Genomic DNA, 15,323 nt, shown 5'->3' with positions numbered 1-15,323 from the left:
CGTAACCCTCCCAGTCCACCAAGTACTGAAATCCGCGTCCCCTCCGTCTAGAGTCCAGAATGCGATTGACCGAATAGGTGGTCTCCCCATCTACGAGTCGCGGCGGGGGGGGGGGAAACTGGGGTAGGCGGATTAATGGGAGAATGAAATACGGGCTTTATTTTGGATACGTGAAAGGCGGGATGAATTCTCCTGTACGCAGGAGGGAGTTTAAGGCGGACTGCCACCGGACTAATGATCTTGGTGACCGTAAACGGGCCAATAAATTTGGGAGCCAACTTATTAGATACGGAACGGAGAGGAATATTTTTGGTAGAAAGCCACACTTTTTGACCCACGACGTATACGGGAGGCCTTGACCGGTAACGATCGGCTTTGGCCTTGGTGCGCGCCCCCACCTGGAGTAGAATCTTGCGGGCTCTAGTCCAAGTGCGGTGACACCTCTGGACAAAGGCGTGAACGGAGGGGACCGCAACCTCGGATTCCATACTGGGAAAAATAGGTGGCTGGTAACCTACACTACACTCTAAAGGAGATAGGCCCGTAGCTGATACTGGTAAGGTATTGTGGGCGTACTCCACCATAGACAATTGTTGGCTCCAGGAGGAAGGATTCTTGGAGACCAAACATCGCAACACCCTTTCCAAATCTTGGTTGGCTCTCTCGGTTTGACCATTGCTCTGGGGGTGAAACCCTGAGGACAGACTTACAGTCGCTCCCAGTAGTCTACAGAATTCTCGCCAAAATTTAGACACAAAATGGGGTCGCCTGTCTGAAACCACGTCTATCGGGAGGCCATGTAAACGAAAGACGTGGTCTACGACAGTCAACGCTGTCTCCTTGACTGAGGGTAATTTGGGCAAGGGAATAAAGTGGGCTGCCTTCGAGAACCGGTCTACCAAGGTTAAAACTACCGTGTTGCCCTGGGAGGGCGGGAGGGCGGTAATAAAATCTAGAGCGATGTGGGACCAGGGTCTCGAAGGAACCAGCAGCGGTTGGAGTAACCCATCAGGGGGCCGATTGGAAGTCTTACCAGTGGCACAAACCGAGCAAGCCAAAACAAAACTGTGAATGTCGCGAGCCATAAGTGGCCACCAGAATCGTTGCTTGACTAAAAATCTAGTACGGTTAACCCCTGGATGGCAAGCTACATAAGAGCAATGTGCCAACTGGATAATGTTGGACCTTAATCCCTCCGGCACAAATAAGCGGTTCAGTGGGTACCCGGGCGGAGGCGTTACCCCTTCTAAGGCCGTTCTGACCTTCGATTCGATCTCCCATGTGAGAGTGGAGACCACTAATCTTTCAGGAAAAATACACTCGGGAGTAGACGGGCGTTCGGAATGGTCAAAAATACGTGACAAAGAATCGGGTTTGATATTTTTGGAACCCGGGCGGTACGAGATAGTAAAGTCAAAACGTCCAAAAAAAAGTGCCCATCGAGCCTGCCTGGAGTTCAACCTTTTGGCGGTGCTAATGTACTCTAAATTCTTGTGGTCAGTCCATACTATAAAAGGAACCCCCGATCCTTCTAACCAGTGTCGCCATTCCTCCAATGCCATCTTAACTGCCAACAATTCTCGGTTACCAATATCGTAATTTCGTTCTGCAAGAGATAAACGATATGAAAAATACGCGCAAGGATGGACCTTGTCGTCTAAGGGAGAACGTTGCGATAACACCGCTCCTACCCCCACCTCTGACGCGTCGACCTCCACCACGAACTGACGTGTAGGGTCAGGGGTAATCAGAATGGGGGCTGAAATGAATCGACTCTTCAGTTTGGCAAACACAGCCTCAGCTGTGTCTGACCACCTGAACGCAGTCTTGGCGGAGGTCAAGGCGGTCAGAGGTGTGGCTAGTTGGCTGAAGTTGCGAATGAAACGCCGGTAGAAGTTAGCGAACCCCAGAAACCTCTGTAGGGCCTTACGGGAATCTGGACTTGGCCACTCTTCCACAGCCTTAACTTTCTCGGGATCCATGCGTATTCCCTCAGTCGACACGATATACCCCAAAAATGGAATTGACTGTGCATGAAACTCGCATTTCTCCGCCTTGACAAAAAGCCCATTCTCTAGTAACCTCTGAAGCACTCGTCGGACGTGCTGCACATGTTCCTGGAGAGAAGAAGAAAAAATCAATATGTCGTCCAGGTAGACATAAATGAACTGATCAATCATATCTCGCAGCACGTCGTTGACGAGTGCCTGGAAGACCGCTGGGGAGTTGGAAAGCCCGAAGGGCATAACCAAATATTCAAAGTGCCCTCTGGGGGTGTTAAAAGCGGTCTTCCATTCATCCCCCTCCCTGATCCGAACCAAATTATACGCATTGCGTAAGTCCAGTTTTGTGAAAATTGACGCTCCCTGCAACCTCTCGAAGGCCGAAAACATCAATGGCAAAGGATAAGTATTCTTTACCATAATGTTGTTCAGTCCCCGGTAATCAATACAAGGTCGCAGTGATCCGTCCTTCTTTCCCACAAAAAAGAACCCGCCCCCGCAGGAGAAGAGGAAGGGCGGATGAACTTTGAAGCTAGAGAATCAGAAATATATTTCTCCATAGCCTCCCTTTCCGGAACCGAAAGTGAATATAATTTGCCTTTGGGCGGAGACTTACCTGACAATAAATCTATGGCAGTCGTAGGGAAGCAGCACGAGACTTACTGAACACTTCCTTCAGATGGAGGTACTCCGCGGGCACGTTAGATAAATCCACCGCCTCCTCCTGTAACACAGACATAGACACAGATGGACAGGCAGACACTAAACAAGACTCATGACACTTTTTACACCAGGACAGAATTGAATTAGAGGACCAGTCTATTTTGGGGTTATGGAGGAGGAGCCAAGGGTGCCCAAGGACAATGGGTGCCAGGGGAGAGTCAAGGATGTGAAAGGAAATAGTCTCGGAGTGATTGCCTGATGTGATGAGTGTGATGTCTTCAGTGATGCGTGAGATGGTAGGGAGTTGCTATCCATTGAGGGCGTGAACAGTGATGTGGTGCGGGAGGGGTCTGAGGGGAATGTGGAGCTGGTGTGCCAATGTGCTGTCCATGAAATTACCCTCTGCCCCTGACTCCAGTAGTGCTTGAGAGTGGTGGGTCTGTGCTGACCACCTCAGTCTTACCGGGAGGAGCGTAGAGAATGATGATGATGGTGATGAGGTCTTCTCGGCGGAGATCCCACCCGATAGTAGCCCCATACGTACTACCGGGCCTGGCCCTTTTACCGGACAGGTGTGGGCTTGATGTCCGGCTCCCCCGCAGTAGAGGCACAGGCCAAGGGACCTCCGCCTCTCCTTCTCCTCCCAGGAAAGCCGAGCTCGCCCTACCTGCATGGGCTCGTGGTCTGGCCGCGTCCCCGCCGCTGAATCGCACGTCTGCCGGTCCCCTGGTTGGGGTGCTGAGTAGACTCCTCCTCTCCATCCGTGTCAGACGTGTGTCGACCCGTAGTGCCAGTTCGATAAGTCCATTGAGGGACGGGGGAAGATCCAGGGCGTAGATCTCCCTCTGGACGCGGTCAGCCAGCCCATGCAGGAACATGTCCCACTGCGCCTCCTCGTTCCAATGGCACTCCACCGACAGGGTCCGGAACTCAATTGAATAGTCTGAGACGGATCTCTCCTGCTGGCGTAACTCCGCCAGCCTCCTGGCCGCCTCCCGTCCTGCGGCGGCCCGATCAAAGACCCGCCTCATCTCGGCGGAGAGCGCCTGGAACGAGGCGCAGCATGGGTCATGGTTCTCCCACACCGCTGTCCCCCATAGTGCCGCCCTCCCAGAGAGATGCGTCAATACGAAGGCCACCTTGGCTCTTTCGTTAGAAAAGGTTCTTGGCTGAAGGGAAAAGTGCATGTCACAGCGGGTTAGAAATGCTCTACAGAAGTTAGGCTCACCCAAGTATGTCTCCGGGATAGGGAGGCGTGGTTCTGGCTGGGAGGCGGTCACTGGTGGTATAGGGAGAACAGGTGGTGTGGGCGGCGCAGTGGGAGCTCGAAGAAGATGGAATTGTTGGGTGAGCTCGGACACCTGCATCACCAAGGTTTGAACCGCGCGACCAGTGTCGTCAAGACTCCTCTCCTGGGAGTCCATCCTCCGAACACTGGCGCTGAGAAAGTCCTCGAGGGTGGAATGGTGACTACTCGCTGCCTCCATAACGGTCAGATCGTTCTGTAACGGTTTGGTATGGAAGACAGGAGGCAAATGCAAGTTGACCGAGTTTATTGTAATGAGATGAGATGGATGAAGGTTGGAGAGTGACGCAGGGACCTCGATGGCAGCACAGACTGGTGAGTAGGTGGGTTGAGTGCGCTGGTAGAGATGATGGTGGTGGGAGATCCGTGAGAGGTGAAGATAATCCGTGTGAGAGAGGAACAATCCAGAGACGACCAAACAAGAGACAAGCAAGAGCAGGAACATGAGAATCAGGACAGACATCTAACACGGAGGACTTCAAACAACGATCTGACAAACAAGAGACGAAAGACAGGGTGTTAAATAGGCAGTTGGAATGAGATGCACCTGCCGCTGATCAGACGATCAGTGGCAACACCCACATGAAACAATCAACATGACGTAACATGAATACAACTGGAATTTATGGTGTAATTTAACAATGGTGTAATTTAACAGATGGCGTCCAATTGTTTTCAAAGACAGTGGGCCTCCCTTCTGACAGAACATCAAAATGGTGTATTCTGAACAAAAGTTTTGTAAAGAGCATAGTGATTTTTTTATATATATACATAGAGAGGTATATTAGCCTTATGTCACTTTAAGACCTAGCACATGGATTCAATTCAATTATATACATTCGATTTTCTCACGAAAAATTTGCCACATACAGGCCAATTCACCCTACACCGACAGACTCCGACCACGGATACAATCACCAAATTACTTAAACCAGTGGTTTTCAACCTGTGGGCCGGGCCCCCTAGTGGGTCGCCGTGGTATTGCAGGTGGGCCGCCAATTACTTTTAAATTAAATAATAATATTGTTAATATATGTAAAAATGTCTAAGTCATAACATAACATCATTTCATATATATATATAATTAAATAACAAAAAATAAATACTAAACTGTTACTATGCTTCCACTATTTGAGCATGCTGATTGGTTTAAGAATAAACCATCAATTTATCTTAGATATTTTTGCTGCATATGGTACAGAATAACAAATTCAAACATGCATAAATGGCTTTCAGCATGTCCCTCCTGACTGCTTGCTCCGCTGACTGTATACCCGCTGCCGAGCTCTGCCTGGATCTTTTCCCGTTTTGCTGAGCGGTGCCAGCCTGAGTTATTTTCTGTTCATTTCCAGTCCATTCTAGGGCTGTGTGATTAATTGAAATCACCATAAATAACGATTTGTGCGCGATTTCTAAATCGTTTTATAGCACCATTTTCCACGGCCCTGACCTCCCGCAGTATGCTATCTGATCCAATCAGAATGCAACGCGCCTACCGCGAGAACAGAACAGACTGGGCATATACCTTACTCCAGGTTCACACACTGTCTGTGATGCACCTTTTCCGAGCCCATGTTAATGGATCAGAGCGTTCACACTGCACACGGTAAAAGGCTAGAAATAAAAACATGCTAAAATCATTAATATCTAGCACATGAGCATAGAGAGAGTTGTGAGTGCACAGGACGCAGTTTGAGTGAGAGGAGACACGTTTTAAGTGCTTGCACTCTCTCTGCATGAGAGCAGCGTGTATCTGAGCAAGCACGTCTGGTTTTATGACAGAGCAAAGGAAATCTGCGTGCAAACAGAGAGATTCGCGCTAATGCATTAGTTTAATGTGCTTTCTTGTTACAATATCTTGTTGCTGCTTCTGCACCGCTCACACATACTGTATACACACTGCAAATGGAGTATGTGTGAACAAATCTATTTCAACACCTGAGGCACCGCTACAATTAATGAGCTCTATGAACAATGCGTGGCAAAAAAGAAACAAAAAGTCCCTGTACACGGGATTTATTTATTTATATTTTTTGCCATAAGTCTATAAATTTTGTTACACCTTTACTATAGTGATTATTTTGACTTATGTCTGTTCTAGAGACGTTACAACTTTTTGATGAAGCTCTAATTGGTTTTCTTTTGGAAATATGTTTCAAATTCATCCTGAATGCATTTAGCATATATGTGTGTGCCAAAACAGTTAACAATCTAGCTTCTGAGTGCTAAATTATTAACTTAATAATAGTGGGGTCAGTTAATATTTTTGCAGTGGGCCGCGGAAACATATGTGTTTGGATGTGTGGGCTGCGAGTTGAAAAAGGTTGGGAACCACTGACCTAAACCAATGCCAACAGAGCCAACACACTGATCCGACGAAACCAGGCGAAGTGTCTTGGTCGGTGCAGTGTAGCCGCACTGGGTTGTACATAATAATTAACTCAAATGATATATAGGGAATTTGGGTAATTAATCAGGAATATGATTAATTTATATATCATATTACAGTTGCATTAAAATGATTGAAGATGAAAAATAGGTCAATTGTATATATTAATAACTCATCACAAGGCACTGTAATTTACTCATTAATATTTCAATATTCTATTCTTCATATCAATTATTGTGATATATTTTACTAAAAATTAATGTAAATCAAACGTGGTTCGTCCAGCAAACGGCCGTAAGATTTGTTTTATTAATTCTCAGTAACGCTATCACTTCTTATAATTCCAGGACGAATAGTTTCTGGCCATGAAACCATTCTCCTGTCCTTATAAAATTCATATTACTTAAAAATAACAAATAAGCTTTGTAGCTAAGATCGGCATTTCATTGACTTCGTAACATGAGCAACTTAGACAGACAATCTGGAATATATGGAATTTAATAATTGAACTAATATTACATCAACTACGATTTATACAGAGTAAATACGCGTACGACAATATAGACAGTAAACTTTGTACAAGACATAACGAAATCCAAATGAGGGAGAGGGAGAGAATGAGAGTGAAAGAGGATAAATGAGAGAATACAGTTATGTAAACCAACAGACATTAACCCTTGAGAGACAACATAGAACTCAAATCATAGACAAACTTTTAGCAGCATTTAAAATTTCCATAATGATACTTGCATGTTCTCTTTGTGTATGCGAAAGCAGCGTGGGCGTGTAGCGTGCGTCAATCTGGGCTTGTCCTCTTTGTGTCCGGGCTGTTGCGGAATCGCGCGATATTTGAAAGTTCAAAGAAAGCAATGTTTCAGAGTTCGTCTTCCTCGTGTGGAAAGGCGAATAGGTGAATAAACTTAGTAAAGAAAATAAACAAAACAACGAAAACGAAAGCTTCCGAAGGAGTCATGAGAATGGCTGTCCTCTCAGCCCCTGTGCTGAGGGGGACGGCGATAGGAGCGCGGCCCAAGGCTGCGCATAGGGACGAGCAGCACGTACGAGAAGAGCGAGGACCAGAAGAGAGAGAGAGGCTGGACCTTCCGGGGTCAGCTCTTATGGCTTGAAATGGCTTGAAATGGAAGTGGGAAAAGGTTCCTTTGTCTCTGTGGAAACACCCACCCTAATAAATTAGGGTTTATCAGATTTCAACAGTGATATCCTAGAACGTTCATAATTCCAGATTAATACATTTTTCATTAATTTGCTTTAGATAAATGAGTTCATCAAAGCATGACGATTAAGCAGACACCAAAAGTGACATATATAAATGATCAAAACATGAAGTTATGTTTTAAATGCAGAATTATACACATTTAAAATTTGATTAACACATGATACAATTGCAGATACTCCAATTTGATATGGGGAGACATCTAAGCACAAAAAGAGATACATTCTATACCTTTAAAATTAATTGAGAAAATAACAGGGTACTATTCTCTTTCTAAGAGTTAGCTTTCCTGTCCTGTTTGTTAGGTCATAAAGTTTTACGACCTCTGAAGGAGTTGGGTTACAGTTCATGATTCTATTTGAGAACATTAAAATTAGGAGAAACATTTCCAAATCTTAAGTATCAACTTATACTCTTCACATAACAAGGATTAACCATTTATGCAACGCACAAACATACTCAAAATACATATTATTAAGGACTTTACATGATGAGTGTAAGAAAAAACTTTTGTGGGTGTGTGTGTGCGTGGGTGTGTGTAAGTTGAAAGGAGAGTTAATTTCTCCTTTGAGGCTGCTCACGTGACTTTGGAATGTCTCATCCTGTGTCGTAAATAATTTAAATCCAGCCAGGCTGGCGCCAGGCCAGGCCTTTAGTGTAAAGAGGTTACATTTGTATGCCTGAGTTTAAAATCTAAAGTGTTAGGTTTGCATTGTTTTAGATTCAACGAACCGTGATTCATTAGTTCAGAACCCATGAATCGATGACCTGCATATCCGTTACATCCCCCCTTTCCGTCGGATGAAGTCCCTGTGTGGACATAATCGGACGGCAATCATCAGGATGGGCAGATGACAGGTGAATCATGATGGTCGTGTAGCAGGTGGATCATGATGTCAGGTGGTTCATGATGGCAGGTGGTTCCTGGAGCTGAGGATTCAGCTTGATGAGGTTCGGTGTTGTCTTTGACTTGGCACCCCCTTTCCGGGGATTCCATCGGAGACCTCCAGCCACGGCTGTTGTGAGTTTGGCTGTAGAGGTTTGCGTCTCGTTGAGTCACCTGTATAGGATGGAGGTCACGCCAAGGGTCAGGGCGGGACCAATGACAGTGGAGATGCGCCGTGCAGTGTTGGCAGCAGTCCAGGCTCGGACCGCAGATGACGGGTTCAGAACGGGCTGTCGAGACTTGGTTCAGAACGGGCTGTCGAGTGCTTGGAGGGCTGTGTCGACGGGAGTAATGTCAATGTGTTGGGTGGCACCTTTCAGTACTTGAATCCACATGCTCTGGTTAAGCAGGCTGACATGGGTGGCAGTGTCATGCTGGTCGTAGGTCAGTGTAGCTGTGCGCACAGGAGTGTTGAAGAGCCATCTGTCACCTACAATCTCTGTTTGCGTTTCTGTGACTTGTGTACGAGGCTTGGCTTCAGCAGGGCAGCGTGTGTTGCTGACCAGGGGTTGCAACCCACAGATTCCTTCAGCGTTGTGTCTGAGGAAGGGTTTGCTAAGGCAGAGATAATGAATGTCTTTGGTCAAAGTATACATGTGCAGGTTTGGGGCCAGGTACAGCTGTGTGTCGCTGTCGTGGTAGGCCACCACATCTGGAATGTGTGTCTTGGTGTGGGTGTTGCTTTTCCACAACCTGACACTGACAATGTCTTTAGGTCTGTAGACCTGGCTTGACTCGCTGATGGGTTGGTTCAGGAGTTGGTTCACATTCACTTCTCTCTGTTTGGGGTTGACGTGCAGTAGGATGGTGCTATCCAGAGAGTTGGCCAGGTGTATTTGCAGCAGGTCAGCTGGCGTGGTGATGGCGTAAGCCAGCACAGTTAGCACAAGGCTTAAGGGTATCATGTATGGTGGGGTTTTACCCGTGGGTAGGCTGTCACTGGAGGAGCTATCCTCCCACAGCAGGTCTGTTGTTAATGCTGTAATCAGCTGAGTCTGGGTAATGTCATTATGGAAGACAGTAAACAGCGGTTTCGTGGAGTTTATGGTCTGGTTCGCTGCATTGACACTGGACATACCAATGTTAAACGTTCTGGCAGCAGCAGCGGCTCTGAGCAAAGCTCCCGGGAACTGTTTGGAGCGGTGGTGGTGTCCACTTATCTCCATTTGTGTAACAGTCACTTTCTCATGTTGGCTGAACATGTGTTTGACATCGGCCTCAGTGTGAGTGAGGGAGTCCTCTCTCCATCGGACACCTGTCCCGCTGTATTGGGTTACGGTGCTGGGGTAGTGTGCTCTGTCGTCGGTGATCAGGAGTCTCAGTGGTTCTCTCGGTGGCAGCTGTCCTCTCTTTTGCTGACAGCACAGCACGGCAAACCACAGCAGCATCCTGGTACAGATAACAGGGAGAGAGAGAGAGAAAGGGGAGGAAGAAACAAGCGAGGGCTGTCTTTGGTTGGACAGGGCAGTCTCTTTGCTTCGTGGGCTGCGACTGGGTTTAGCTCGCCCTGGCTCATGTTTTGCCACATTTTGCTGCTGGCATGACGCTTGCTTCAGTGTTTTGTCAGTGGCTCTGGTGCTGCGTGGTGCAGCACATGATGCGTCCTGGAAATATATTGGCATATTCCCCCTTTTGCTCCGTAGCATTACAAGCCCTGGCATTGTGATGTCAGACGGTGCACAAACCACAATGTTTTTCTGTGCACGCAGCATGTCGTTTGTAACATGCAGTGGTCTGGGGCTTTGGTTGTCAGTGACTATAGTCTGGTTGCTAGGGTGGATGGAGGGGTCTGAGAGGTGGTAAAGCAAAGTCATTATGGAGGTTTCAGAAGCCGGCATGTCCGCTATGTTGGTCTTTCTAGACAACGGAGCCAGCGTAAGCGTTTCTGAGGTAGGCAGTTTAGCTAGTAAAGTTCTTATGCTGTGTGTAATCAGTTCAACCCTGAATGTGGGTGGGTGGGTTGGGAGTGACCACAGCCTGTTGTTTAGTGTGCCAGTTTTGGCAAGAGTGTCAGTTTGATCTTTTAAGTCCTTGTATAGACTTGGTAGCTTCGAGTGTCCTTTTACCTTCTTCCAGTACACATTCACATTGTGTGTTTTTGTGATGTTATCACATTGCTGGAACAGGTGTTGGTGTTTGACTGGCTTGTTGTTTGCAGTTTTGAAACCATTCTGTTTACAGCATGGACGATGGCACACGAAACTGAGTCTAGCATAGTTAGAGTCTGTACAGGCTTTGTTCAAACAGATGTTGAATTCAGCTGGTGAGTCGGCATAGTCGAACAGACACCTGTTGAAGGTGAACTGACGGTCGCCAAGTGTGAATGCTAGTTTGTGTTGGTTTTCCGGGTGCACCGGAATGGTCCAGAATCCAGAGGCCACATCCAGTGTAGGGAGGATTGTGGCTCTTCTGATTCGGGGCATTTCTTGTTCCAGCTGTGTCTTGTGCCATTGTGACAGCGGCACCTGTTGATTCCTGTAGTCACTAGTGGGTTGCCACTCACCGTTAGTTTTGAGGGCGGGCCAGATGAGGGTTGAGTAGGTGCTGTTGCATGGATAGATGACACCTTTCTCCAGCATAGATTCGATGATCTCCTGCACTGGTTTGTGTGAGGCGATGAGAATCTTGTACTGTTTGACAGAAGTGGGAGGAGCATCAGGGTGCGTAGGTATGCGCACCGTGTATAGGTTGGTAAGCCCACAGTTTAAAAAGTCTTTGGCACAGGATTCTTTGAGTTTATAAAGAATTTGTCTGAGTCTTTGGCGATCTGTATCGCTCTGAAGTGCATGAGCGTCTTGTAGAATTTGCTGCACTTGAGATTGAATACCTGTGTAAGGCTCCTCCGTCGGTGTGTCATCAGTCGGTTTGGTATTGAGAGTTGTAGCAGCTTCATCAGTCTCACTGACGTTCTGGTGGGAGACTGTGTATACTGCGAGGTGTTGGTCATCTGTCAGATCCATTCTGCATACCTGGTCTTTGCTCACCGACATGACAGATGTGATGGTGACAAATTTGAAGGGTGCAGTTAACAATCTGTTGTTTGTACTCCCTTCGGGTATCAGTGCAGGTGGAATGGGCTCAATGACAGGTAGTACAAGTTCAAAGTCATTAAAGTCATGGCTCACTAGCCATCCCAGCCCGTAGGCCTTGGGAATGTTAATGTCAGTTGCCGTGCAGTTGTTGCACAGGATGTAGGCTATACAAGATGACACTTCAGTGAGGGGTGTGGCTTCAAGTGTGAGTCCGAGTTCCACACATTCAGGTGAGGAATGGAAGAAACCCAGTGTGTGGTTTAAGGTTTGACCACATTGCAGGTTGAGCTGAACAGCGACCCCTTTGGTGTAAGCTGGTATCACCGTACGCTGTTCGTTGACTAAGGTGCAGAGGCTTGAATTTGAACTTGAGCCACGGTTGGGTGCTGGGGTTCCCGTGACCTCTGTGACCTGACAGTCTGGCTCTGTGGGAGTTCCCGTGACCTCTGTGACCTGGCAGTCTGGCTCTGGCAACCTGTGTGGCTGGAGGGAAAGAGGTTCTCGCACTTGAGCAAAGTCTTTTAGCTGTTTGAAGTTCAGAAAAGGGTCAAAGTGGTCTAGCAGGTCTTTGTCGATGAGAAATGCATGAGTGTTCATTGGTGAGACATACATGGGATGTCCTAGACTCATCAGACCGATTGTCAGGTGAATGGAAACAACCCGTTCAAACCGGATGTCATTCTGGTTGTACGACTGTACATTCAGTTCACAAGTTTGAGGTGTAAGAGTTTGATCTTGTCTCTTAGCTTCAAATTGGAGTCTTTTGAAAAGGTGAGATGAGATCACCGTAAGGTTTAATCCTTTGTCGATCAGGTCTTCCATGTTCACTCCTTTTCGGCTCACCCCCTTTTCGACAAGGCTGCCCAGGAATGTTGGCATCAGGGCAGGTGTGACGATCGATGGGTGGTGAGGACCGGTCTTGTGTAGCTCGCTGCGAAGGCAGGTAGTCAAAACAGCATTTTCCGGTACCTTGTGTTTGTGGTACCTGGTGTGAGGACCTGTGCTGTCTCGTTCAGGGTGTGCAGTTGTCAGCTGTGGAGCTTGGGTGATGCTGTCACCTTGTGATGTGACAGTTAGCTCTGTGGTCTGTGGATGACGAACAGTGTTCTGGGTGCTTGACTCATCTTCCTTGCAAGTTTTCATGTAAAGAAGCTCTTTCAGCACCCTCAGGATCTCTGCTGTCTCAGACGTGGCTGCACTGTGTTTTCCTGACGTGGGCTCAGGATTGAGCTTACCAGTGTCATGTCGAGAGTGGTTCCACTGCCGGCTGTCAGGGCTTTGTGTTCTCGACGGTGGTGATCGGCTCTTTTTGGGTCGCCGGTCCCAGAGTCGCTTGCTCTGGTGCGTTGGATGAGCACCACCACGATTGTGTTGCCCTCTGCTGGCTTGGAACGGTATTGACTCTCTGTAAAAATGTCTGTGACTGTGGTGTTGTAGGGCGCCATCTAGGGTTAACTCCAAGCAGTACTCAGAGACAGAGACTTTGGGGTTTTTCACAGTCTTAGTAAAGAAAATAAACAAAACAACGAAAACGAAAGCTTCCGAAGGAGTCATGAGAATGGCTGTCCTCTCAGCCCCTGTGCTGAGGGGGACGGCGAGCAGCACGTACGAGAAGAGCGAGGACCAGAAGAGAGAGAGAGGCTGGACCTTCCGGGGTCAGCTCTTATGGCTTGAAATGGTTCACGCCTCTGTTCGCGTGAACAACCAATGAACGTCCGCGATCTGAAGCGGGAAAAGGTTCCTTTGTCTCTGTGGAAACACCCATCCTAATAAATTAGGGTTTATCAGATTTCAACAGTGATATCCTAGCACGTTCATAATTCCAGATTAATACATTTTTCATTAATTTGCTTTAGATAAATGAGTTCGTCAAAGCATGACGATTAAGCAGACACCAAAAGTGACATATATAAATGATCAAAACATGAAGTTATGTTTTAAATGCAGAATTATACACATTTAAAATTTGATTAACACATGATACAATTGCAGATACTCCAATTTGATATGGGGAGACATCTAAGCACAAAAAGAGATACATTCTATACCTTTAAAATTAATTGAGAAAATAACAGGGTACTATTCTCTTTCTAAGAGTTAGCTTTCCTGTCCTGTTTGTTAGGTCATAAAGTTTTACGACCTCTGAAGGAGTTGGGTTACAGCTCAGATTCTATTTGAGAACATTAAAATTAGGAGAAACATTTCCAAATCTTAAGTATCAACTTATACTCTTCACATAACAAGGATTAACCATTTATGCAACACACAAACATACTCAAAATACATATTATTAAGGACTTTACATGATGTGAAAAAAAAAGTGTAAGATAAAACATTTGTGGGTGTGTGTGTGCGTGGGTGTGTGTGTGTAAGTTGAAAGGAGAGTTAATTTCTCCTTTGAGGCTGCTCACGTGACTTTGGAATGTCTCATCCTGTGTCGTAAATAATTTAAATCCAGCCAGGCTGGCGCCAGGCCAGGCATTTAGTGTAAAGAGGTTTCATTTGTATGCCTGAGTTTAAAATCTAAAGTGTTAGGTTTGCATTGTTTTAGATTCAACGAACCGTGATTCATTAGTTCAGAACCCATGAATCGATGACCTGCATATCCGTTACAGCAGTGTGAATTGGCATTTGTAGTTGAATCTACAGTAACTTGCCGATCTTGTCAGTTGTAAGGTCATTTTCTTTTAAAGTGATTCACTTGTTCCCTCTAAAGAACACAAAACTTTCCATTGTGATCGATTGGCAGACAGTGATGGTCGCGCGCGCTCTTTCATCAGTGTTGCCAGGTATATGGTTTCCCGCTTGAATGTTCCTCCTTCCCTCCTTGGATGTGGAACGGAATATTTACCACCCAAAAACACTGATTTTACTCCACGGAAAGTCATTACATTTTTTTATTTATTTTTTTAGAAGGGGAACACCTCTGGAATTCAGTTGGGATAATGATGGCCGTTTTGGGGCTAGATTGATCAGCAATTGGGAGGGTGTGGTTATGCAGACTCGGCAACCCTGTTTCACAGCTACATCCGGGTCATGCCAAAATGGATAACTAGCGTTTCCCTTTCATAGGTCACTTCGATGCTGCGGTGACGTCACCGTATGGGAACACCTCTCGGTGTGACGAATGTCTGAAGCCCTATACCATCCCGCCAATCCTATTGGCCAAATAGCGCTTGGCACCACCCTACGCATGCGTATGCATCGTATACCTGAGTGCCGCGCGCTATTTCGCTCAGATTTCATTCTTTCAGGAAAGCGAATCTTCTGTGCCCTAAGGAAACCATCTCGCGTTCTCAGCGGTTTTTTCTTCGAGCAGTGTCAACTCCTCTTCGCGGATGCGATGAGTCAACGAAAGGTAAGAGCCGTATAATGGGTTTATCACGAGGAGGCACTCATGAGAGGTTCGTAGCAGCCTCTCTACATGTTCTCTCCGTGATAGCCTATGGCTACAGTAAAAAAAAATAAAATAAAAGAATCCGCACTCTGGAGTGTATTTTCTATAGGTCGCCTCGCGTCTAACCCCCACCGTTTTGCTTCTGCAGTCGCCGAGGCCCCGCACGAGGTGGTGGTTTGGGGTGATATGTGCGGCTTTGACTATGAATACAGTGATGCACTGGAGTTTTTCCACTTGCTCGCTCTCCCCCACTCGAGCGTGTTAATCAGCAGATTTGCTTTTTCAAACTATGTTTGTCCACCGCGGCTTCGAACTCAGAGTAGGCTCTGTCCCCGTGGGCCACTACCCTTCTT

This window comes from Carassius carassius, chromosome 13 (genome assembly GCF_963082965.1).
Source record: "Carassius carassius chromosome 13, fCarCar2.1, whole genome shotgun sequence".
NCBI lineage: Eukaryota > Metazoa > Chordata > Actinopteri > Cypriniformes > Cyprinidae > Carassius > Carassius carassius.
The sequence above is the reverse complement of the archived record's forward strand: the minus strand, read 5'-3'. Positions refer to the sequence as shown.